The 10871-nt window shown below is 36.2% G+C and overlaps 1 protein-coding gene across 9 annotated transcripts in view; it reads left to right on the forward strand.

Moving 5' to 3' along the window:
- The window catches only part of ATOSA (atos homolog A), an 86272-nt gene that overhangs the window by 17171 nt on the left and 58230 nt on the right, over positions 1-10871 (forward strand). The window lies entirely within an intron of this gene.

Below are 10871 nucleotides of genomic sequence, written 5' to 3' on the forward strand. Positions count from 1 at the left end.
TCTTTCCTTTTTTTCCCTGAGTCAACAGACAAATCAGGACTGGAGGTTACCCTGTGCTGTTTTGGAAGAGGCGCAGGTGGGGAGTAGGGGAACTGGCCCAGAGGAAGAGAGTATCAGATGGCCTGCACAGACTTGTAGAACGTTGTCGTTCCACTACCCTTTTCTATTTGTGGTTGTCTCAAATATTTTTGGTTTGAATATAGGGTATGTATGTATGTGTTCTGTTTTATTTCGTTTTTGAGAATAAGGAATGGAAATTTATTCTCAGTAAGTGCAGGTTTCAATTGAGGTGCTTAGTTCATGAGGCCTTGTTGATTTTCCCCTCTAGGCGATGCAACTAAAACCTTCCTGGTCTAAAAGGTTAGAAACTATTAAGGTATGCAAAGTATAAGTACTTTGCACTGGCTTGCTGGGTAAAATAATTGTGTAAACTGAAATTGTATTGAAAGTAGAAAGCTTTGAGAGGTTGACTGTAGCATTTGTGTGAAGAAAAAACTCTCCCTCTACACAAAAAAGTGTATTTAGTAGTTACAGAATTCATGCATTCTGGTGGTAAATCTCTAGCAACTACTTCTTTCTCAAACTAGGTAAAACTTAATATCAGCCTTTAATATATGCTCCCAAAGTCCATGTTGGTTGAATGTGATAAGGTAGAACCAAACACCTATTTGGGAAAATTAAGGGGTGGTGGTAACTGAGAGGCAGTATCAAACGGAGCAGTAGGTTCAACATTTTTTTGACTGCCCACAAAGACAGCTGAAGTTGCTGCCTTATAACAACATTCCCTCCTCCTAAGCAAAACTCATTACTCAATCTTGCTCATGCAATGGTGGCTCATCTTTTCTTTTTCCTGTTTCATTTAAAAAGAAAATAATAATCCCAGCCCCTTAAATTAATTTCACATTTAATCCTGCAGATTATTTTAGCATTTAGAAGAACTAGAAAGACCTGGGTTAAAATTCTGGTTTTGTCACCTGCTCTATGTAAGCTGGATCAAATTACCTAACTTCTCTGAGCTTCAGTTTCTTCATTGGTTAAAATTGAGACAATAATGGTATTCATTTTATAGGTTTGTTGTAATGACATAACTTGAGTAAAGTGGTTGTATCAGGCACTTAATAAACACATAATCAGTGGCTATTTTTATTCTCTCCGAAGTTTGTTAGCTTAGGAAATTGGGAGTGATAATAATGGTGAATCCTAATCAGAGGAAAAGTAATTCAGTTTTAGATACATTAGAGTTTGCAGTGATACAGGTAGCCAGAAGAGTTGTTATATCATTTGGAAACAAGACTATATGAAATAGTCTGAAATTAGCAAAATTTTTAAAAATGCAAGTAAATTATTAAAACTTTGAGGGCTTAGCAATTGAGTCTTAAAGCTACATGAGGTTGTCTTAATTCCACATAACTAATTTACTTTACTAGATTTTTGTTAACATTCTCCAAAATTTTAAATGCAGAATCTGTCATTTGTGTGACTATTGGTATAATTAGTAGAGGTAATGACATTACCAGTGATGGCTAGTTGTGGGGAAAAAAAAAAAAACAACAAAACAAACCAGGACTTGGAATTAAACCTGGGTTAGGTGATTCTGTTTCTGCATTTTTATTTCACAAAGTTGTGATCATCTAAGGGACAGGTAAATGTAAGATACATTATGTGTATGGAAATACTTTTACTAAAATATCATTTTATCAGAATAAAAAACCTTGATTGGTTCTAGGTTGATGGTATGAATCAAACATACCATTCTTTATAATAGCAGAAGGTTAACAACATCCTAGATCATATCTTTAAAGAAATATGGGTATAGGTAAAGGGGAACCCATGTGCATCCTGGCACATATTTAATAATGATGATAGGGGACTTCCCTGGTGGTGCAGTGGTTAAGAATCTGCCTGCCAATGCAGGGGACACAGGTTCGAGCCCTGGCCCGGGAAGATCCCACATGCCGTGGAGCAATGAAGCCCGTGCGCCACAACTACTGAGCCTGCGCTCTAGAGCCCGCGAGCCACAACTACTGAACCCACGTGCCACAACTACTGAAGCCCACCACCTAGAGCCTGTGCTCTGCAACAGGAGAGAAGCCACTGCAATGAGAAGCCTGCGCACCGCAACCAAGAGTAGCCCCTGCTTGCCACAACTAGAGAAAGCTCAGGTGTAGCAATGAAGATCCAATGCAGCCAAAAATTAATTAATTAATTTTTTAAAAAAAATAATGATATTTTTATTACGACCAAGTACTATAGGATATTAAAAATGGATTCTTATACCTGATCTTGATACTTATTAAATCTGACTAGTGTGTGGATATTATTAGAGTGTTTGTCCACTAGCTTAGATTATAAATAATCCCTGTTCTAGCTCATTTTAAACAATGTAGTATGAGTGATGCCAAAAAACAGGCTAGAACATTTTCTTCTCTCCAAGATCTTAGATTTTGTAAACAAGGCTCTGCTCCTGGAACTAATGTAGGTCATCATAACCCCAAATCTTTTGAAAGACGAGAATCCCAATTAAGTCTCTTAGGTACATTTTAATATTTTAAATTTAAGAAGTGTTTTAGCTCTTAAAAACACAGTATGTTTGGATTGTTGTTTGGCCACTTGGCTTATTGGTACCATGTCATAATAAATACAAATCACTGGATAATCATTTCAGCAATAATGATCACTAGGAATCTCCATGTGAGTGGAAATTAATATCGCTTTTTATGGCTTAATTTATCCCAGTAGTGACCTGACAGCATAATTTTTGAATAAAAACTCTGATTTAATTAGAAAAACCATAAATTTCAGTAATTCCCCAAACTGTAAAATTTAGTTTTGTTTAGTCTTTCTTGCAAATAAGTTAGTGAGCTGTGAAACGTGTTGTCAAAGTGACATCATTTAACGAACTTAAAAAATATCAGTGTCAGGGCTTCCCTGGTGGCGCAGTGGTTGAGAACCCGCCTGCCGATGCAGGGGACGCGGGTTCGTGCCCCGGTCCGGGAAGATCCCACATGCCACGAAGCGGCTGGGCTCGTGAGCCATGGCTGCTGAGCCTGCGCGTCCGGAGTCTGTGCTCCACAACGGGAGAGGCCACAACAGTGGGAGACCCGCGTACCGCAAAAAAAAAAAAAAAAATCAGTGTCATAAAAATCTTTCTTTGGTAGTCAAGATTTAAATTTTATCCCCACTGTTATTAATATGGGATACTACTGATGTATTGCCCTTTATTTCTTGGTATGTGTATGTGTGTATGCATGTACATTTGCTCTTTAGTAGCATCTTATGGAACTGATGTTTGCAAAGGAAAAGAGGACACTTAAATTGCTTGAGAGCAAGTATTGGACTAGATGGTTCATAACTCTTAGAGAAATTATTACTCCCACTTTACAGATGAAGAAATAGACTGAGGTAGGTTAAATAATTTGATAGCACAGCTTGTTAAGTGGAAAGAACTTGAACGCTAGACTGTCTGGCTCTTCTCCATTATGTGTTGCTGCTTTAAGGGATCTTTTCAGTAATTACACTGGATTTTGTACAAACATGTTTACTGTGCCAACCCGTAGAAGACTGACCACCAGGGATGACAATATCCTATTTGTGTAGCATTTTGCTGTTTTCAAAATAATTGTTTCTTGTCCTATTTGATCCTTGCAACATACCAATATTGCAGGCAAAAAAAAAAAAGATTCCTGACTTAGACGTGAGCAATTTCAGAGAAGTGCTTAAAATCACAAAGCTCATTAGTGGTAGAGTTCAGACTAGAGCCCAGATCTGTGGTTCCTGGTTCAATGTTCATTTGTATAATACTCCCTTTATACTTTCTCTGAATCAGGTATGTGTTCTGTGACCATAAAGTAGTGAAGTTTTACAGATTGAATCTTTTATTGTGCCTTCACTATTGCTACAGCCTGGCTCCCTGTTTAGCAGTCAAATCCTGTTTTTCTGTATTATAATTAGTGTATCAATGACAGTTCTGAGGTGTAATGGGGCTGTAGTGGTGGTTATTGAATGAGTAATAAGTGGAAAATGTTAACTTGAGATTTCTGTATCTAAACTTTATTCATATGTGATGCCATATTTATCTTATGGAAATGTAGTTATGAAAGGAATTGTTAGGAGCACACATATTAGATTTAGGAAGACCTACTTCCTGGCTTTGCCCACTTAGTTCTGCTTACTTGGGCAGGTTACAAGCCGGTTTCCTTATCTCTCAGGATAGTTAACTACCATAGAGTCAGAAGAGATGGGCATGTAAAGAAATTAGCCCCATGCCTGGCCCGTGGGCCTACATATATAGCAGCTATGTAATCATTACCTTTGAAGGGTTCTTTTTTTCTTCTAGAAGTATATCTTTTTGTTTAAAAACTGTCCAAGCTAGCAGGGTTATATCTAAGGTATCTTAAAAGTAGATAGTTCCCAATTATTTCTGCTAACAGAGGACACAAACGGTCTGAAACAGTTGATAATTCAAATTTTTCCATTTTATATTTGGAATATGTACCTTAGAAAACCCTTATGGAAGATCTGCTTTCCTATTTATTTCCTTACATTAGTATAATATAAATAATTTATATTTCTTGAACTGGTCTATGGAGAGTACAGTTATGACCATGCTGGGCAAAAAGGGGGTTTTTCGTGGTTAAGTGTTGAGAATTGAGAACCTGAGACTAGCACTTAGTATAGCATTTTATATTATTCAGATTCTTGTTTTTTTTTTTTTTTTTTTTTTTTTGTTTAATTGCGGTGGCTTCTCTTGTTGTGGAGCACAGGATCTAGGCGCGCAGGCCTCAGCAGTTGTGGCATGTGGGCTCAGCAGTTGTGGTTCGCAGGCTCTAGAGTGCAGGCTCCGTAGTTGTCGCGCACGGGCTTCGTTGCTCCGTGACATGTGGGATCCTCCCGGAACAGGGCTTGAACCTGTGTACCCTGCCTTGGCAGGCAAATTCTTAACCACTGTGCCTCCAGGGAAGTCCTATTCAGATTCTTAACTTGTAGACTGTTGAGATTATTTATAGCTTTGTGTACCAAGATGACCCAGGAAAAAAAGCAAGCATTCTTCAGAGTTATATAAAGTGCCATTTTGAAATTTATTTACCATTTAGAAAACTGGTAGCAGAGGAAGCATTTCACTAAATAAATCTCTCGGTTGGATTTTACTTTTTAAGGTGGCATGTCTCTTGCAGTTCATTTTATTCACTTATAATTACATATTTCTGATTAAAGTTAATATTTTTTCAATAAGTTCTCTTTATATATGTTAATCAGTAGTTTTAGATTATAGAAACAGGCTATCATTAGCCTTTAATTAAAAAGTTTAAGAATTCTAACTGGAAGGAAGAAGTTAATTTTGTTTTTGTTTTTTTTTTTTTGCGGTATGTGGGCCTCTCACTGTTGTGGCCTCTCCCGTTGCGGAGCACAGGCTCCGGACGCGCAGGCTCAGCGGCCATGTCTCACGGGCCCAGACGCTCCACGGCATGTGGGATCTTCCCAGACCAGGGCACGAACCCGTGTCCCTGCATCGGCAGGCGGACTCTCAACCACTGCGCCACCAGGGAAGCCCAGAAGTTAATTTTGAATTATAAAGTTATTCATCCAAAAATTTAAAAAAATTTATTTCCTTTGACTTCTAGTTGTATGACTTGTGTAAATAAACATTTAGAGCTGATTTTCTTATTTGAACAATGCCGATAATGATACTTGTATTTACCTCCCAAGGTTATGAAATCAAATAAAATAGTATGTGGAATATAAATCAGTCATGGTGTTAGGTAAGCAATAATGTAGACAGATGTAGTACCTCCCTTTAAAGCACTTACAGTGTAGTGGAGGAGAATGTCCAACCAGTCTTTTTGCAAATAATTATTTAACATTCTGTGAGCTAAGTACTAAGAAAAAAGTACAGGGAGCCTGAGACTAGTCTTGGCTCACAGAAAGCTGCCCCGGGGAAGAGAAATTTAATGGAGACTTATCAATGGAAGGGGTTGTGGGAGACCAGTCCTAGCAAAAGAAGAATAGTATTTGCAAAGACCCTAAGTTTTGAAGAGACTTAGTAACCAAAAAAGCAGTCTGGCTGGCAAAGAGCACCTTTTAGCCTTCGCAATAGTCCTGTGAGTTAACTCCATTTTATAGATTAAAAAATTGAAGCTCAGAGTGGTTAAGTAATTTGTATAGTGTCTTACTGTTTGTAAATGGCAGATTCATATTTTGAACCCAGGTTGGTCAGCCTGACTCCAGCGTCCTTGTTCTCTCTTCTATGCCATTCTTTCTCCGAGTCACTTAGCTCAGCGGTTATTGTGCTCCTAAACACATCTTCTCTCTTTTTATTTCTCAGAGGGCTTAGCAGCTCTCCCTCTGGCTAATTGTGGAGCCAAGGATCAGGTTCTTTCCTTACACTAAGGTAATAATAAGATTTAACTCTTACAGGTTATATCTCTTGTTTGTATACTGTAGAACTCCAGAGATCCTAAAAGCTTTTTCAAGGGTAGGAATTTTGTAGATTCTGGGGCTGATATGAAACTGCAGTGTTGTTTGTAGCCTCTCATTTAAAAATAGCCTCATGGTGCTCATGGGGTGCTTTAGTAGTGCCAACATTTCCATCAGCCTCTCTGCCCTACCCACAAGACACTCCACATAAACAAAGATCTGAGTAATAAACAGTATGCTTCTGCTGTTGCCTCTGCCTACTCCCACAAACCCTTCCTGTATAGAAATCCTAATGCCACCACTAATAATGCATTTTATTGGAAGAATGCAAATTAAAAGGGTTCCATTGCTTTAAAAATTTGAAAAACACTATCCTAGCTTGTGTGAAGTTCAAGGGAAATATTTCCTAAATGAGGAATTTTTCCGATTCTTCATATCTGTTTATCTCCTACTACACTTGCATTGACTCCCCCAAACATCTTCGTAAATTGGGGATGGATTTTTGTTTTTGTTGTTAAAGCTTGTGGAGATAGTGTAGATTGGTACATTGAAGCCCAGTATTTGAAACCTAGGGGTAAAAAAATTCCTATGCCTTCCTGTCTCCAGATACTTTTATGATAGAGAAAATAAATTAATCCAGGGTCAGTGTCGTTGTTTTATATTTTATGTCATTGTCGTTTATGTAAGAAGAGATATTATTAATGCAGATACCTAGTTAAATCTTTTATTGTTGCCAGAGTTTATTAAGCAATTATTTTTTCCTTTTAAAATCTTTTTCTAAGCAATCTGTTAACCTCAGTTTTTCTTGCCCTCTTAAAAGGCACTGCATAAATTTGAGGGAGGACTATTTTTAGGCCCTGTCTCATTTTAACTATCTAACTGGTCCTGCGTGATTTTCTTGGAATTTGTGAACTTTGTTGTAAAGTAATTCATAGTTCTAGGTAGATGGAGGTTGATGCTTTATCCTAATTGTCGAAAATTTTTGTATTCTTTGTTTTCAGAGGGTTTCACTTGGTAGAGCCTGATTTACTTGAAATGCGAAGTAATAAATTGATTCCCTCCACTACCCCTCTTTGTCCTCAGTTTTATGTGAAACACTGACTGAAGTAAATGTTTGCCCTATGAATTTCTCTCCTTTTTAAAAGCACCCAGAGATGCACATTTTAGGGGTTCATGCTAGAATACTTTGTCATTATCGTTCTCCTGATCTTTCCTTTCACGTTGCCTAAACACAGCTGAGTTGGTAAGAGGAGCAAAGACAACAAGATACTGCTGCCAAGCAGACAGGAAGCTGTAGTGGACCTAGCGAGCAGGGGCGGCAGAGCGTATCCTCCATCCAATCAGCTGTGAGTGCTGTTGCTATGTGAGCTCTTACTCTGCTGCCTTTGTGAAAAACCTTACACAGAGGGAAGCGGAATCAGCACCCACTGCTGAACATTTGTTTTAACCACTGCAGACATCTGGATCCCTCAGTTACTGACTGTAGAGCTATTGACAGCCAGAAGGCAACTTATTTTATACAAGGATTCCAGTATGGTTTTCAGTGGAAACAAAGGGCTTCACAGAGAAGGTGTGTAATGAAGTGTTTTCAACGGCTTTATTTTTAAGCTTCCAATTTTCTGTAGCTGTTTACAGTTGTAGTGTTTGATTTGCGTGGATTTTTAATAAATAGGTCCAGGAAAATGATCTCAGGTTGAAAAACATTGAACTTAGGGAATTTTCTTTAGCTTCATATAGCCTGTTTTCTTTGAACAGCATTGCTTAAAAGATTTTTAAAATGCTGATCTGAACAATGAGTAGGGAGAAAAGAAACCAAAATACAATATGCTTACTTTAATGGGGAAAAAATATGATAAAAATGAGAAAACTGGGAAGAGAATGAGGTTTAGACAGAAGTATTAACTGTACTTGGGGGTAGAAGGTGTTTTTAAAATAAAAGCTGTTAAGGAGAATGTATTTAATATAAGTTACGTATTTTTAACTGAAATTCATTGTTTCTGAATTTGACAGAGATTGTCAGAATTTAGCTTAGTGAGAATTTTGACATACTTTTGACATGGTGTCTTTCTGTAAAGGATTTGTGAAGATGCTACCTCAAATTGTATAACCTCTTAATTATTTGATCTGTTGGCTAGTACTTCTCAGTTCAGATAAAGGATAGTAGTAAAATCCAACTGCAAAGGTAGTGGCATGTTCTATTAAATGTCCATATAGAAAACTGAAAAAATAAAGGATTTTGAAGACAAACCAGAAATGTTTAAGATGATATCTTAAAATTAAAGTAAACCTTAATTAAATATAATAATTCCATATCTGACTTAGTTAATACTGCAAATATAGTACAGTCTTATTAAATTGAACCTAATTCAATATTTGTAATAATTGAACAGAATATGGGTTACAGTTTATGAGATCTGTAAAAAACAGTTTATCCAACTAATTATAGGCAAGTTTTAAAATATCTTAGATATAAAGAAAAGTTTTACATAATTTCAAATACTGTGAAATTATATTTTACATAGTTGATTTAGCTAATGATTCTCTTAAATTAATTAAAGCAGAACAGAATACTAATTAGTATATTGCCCATTTATGAACAATTTTCTTTTGCTTATCCAGTTTCACCTGGTTGTGTAAGTGGCTCCTTTTTAATTCACTAGGTAACTTATGTCTGAATAAAATTAATATGATATAAATTCCAAGTTAATATTCAAGCTTTATTTTTTGTCTCTACAAATGATATATTTTGGAATAGGATTGGTTTTGATATTGTTGTTCTCTTCAAGAAGTGCTTGTCATTAGGAAGGGGTAGCATTATTTGATAGAGAGGAGAGATATATCTTTTCTTGAAAAGAACTCAAAATACGTTTCATGCTTTTGTGCCCATTACTGATCACTTTTAAAGATACATATATATTTATAGTAAGTTAAGGATTTCAAATAGGAGATGAAAATTTACAAAATAAATTGGCCTTAAACGTTAAAAAAGTGTTTTATGTAAGCCTACATGTTGCTAAACTTTAAAAGACTGGCATTTCTTAGTTTTTTCAGTTCGTTACGTGTGCCCCCAAACTTGAACTTGATAGGAGTTATAAAAATTATGGCAAAATAAGGAAAGCTATTATAGTTTTTGGACTTGGTGGCCTTTGCAATATAAAGCACTCATTTGCAGAAGAGGAGCTATGAGAAGGGCAGGGATGGGAGGCAGAGGTATGCTGAGTAGACCCAAGTTCATCAAATGTAGCTCTAACCACATGGAAGTCAGTCTAGTTATTTCCATTTTTTTTTAGCTATCACTCTCATCAACTACTATTTTATTTTTTAATATACAACCACAAAAACCAAAATGTTGCTTGAACTGGTTTACTACTCCCTTTTCCTTGGTTTATTTCTTAAGAATTAACAGACTTTCCAAGAGCAGGGTGATTTCATTCATATGCTGCAAAAATAAAGGTACATGATATTGGCAAGAAATTTGGATCTACTGTTGTGTCACACAAAAGCTTTGCCTTGTGTTGCAGGAGGAATAGTCTTGGCAGAATCCCAGATTTTATTCCTGGGCTCAGCCCCTAAAGATGGTTCTTACACGCTTAACACATCTGAAAGTTCCTCTGATCAAGGCTAGTGACACTGCTAGCATATTTCAACTCTTTGAATTTATCTATTATTTGACAATAGAATTTTAATTGTCTTATTCTGTACCAAATCTTTAAATTAACTATACTTCTTTGTACTTGAAAATAGAAAAATACTTCAGTTCTCAAAAATAGTGATTTCTTTTTTCTCTTAGCCACTTGATACAGTGGCAAATAGAAGTTCTTATATGTATCAGATGCAGTGTGATTGCTGTAACAGATTTTATTTTAAATAAAATAATTTTTTGTTTATTCTTAAATCACCAGGCAATAATATGAAAATAGTATTTCATTTATAGTTGTTCAAAAAAAAATTCTGTAATTTAAAATTTCAGGCTGGGAAGGGGTAACAATCTGAGTATTTCTTTCTCTTCTGGTCTTTTGTGAAAAATCATTCCTACAGCAAGTATTATCCCAAACGTTTGATTCCTACATGTATGCTCTAAGTGCTCTATGATACAATGTTTCTTTGACTCCTTCTTGCAGAAATTCCATCACTTGTTCATGTTCTGAATCCAAAAAAGATTTGATTATTATAGTCAGCTAGGCAGGGAAGTTTTGTCTTAACAACACTTTCTTTTTTAATGATTTCGTTTTTTACAAAAGTTTATTCTTAAATGTACAATAGGTTTCAAGACAACACTTCATTCTAGCTATAGGTGGCAACAGATGTTATGGCAGGGAATCCAGATGTTTAATCCAACAGGAATGGAATTAAGGATCATCATTGCCTCAGGCACAAGGAACAGCTTACTTTTTTTTTTTGATAAGTAGACATATTTGATAATATATGGTAGCAAATCTAGATTCTCATTTCTTACC

Source organism: Neophocaena asiaeorientalis, unplaced genomic scaffold, assembly GCF_003031525.2.
Source record: "Neophocaena asiaeorientalis asiaeorientalis breed wild unplaced genomic scaffold, Neophocaena_asiaeorientalis_V1.1 scaffold391, whole genome shotgun sequence".
Taxonomy (NCBI): Eukaryota; Metazoa; Chordata; class Mammalia; order Artiodactyla; family Phocoenidae; genus Neophocaena; species Neophocaena asiaeorientalis.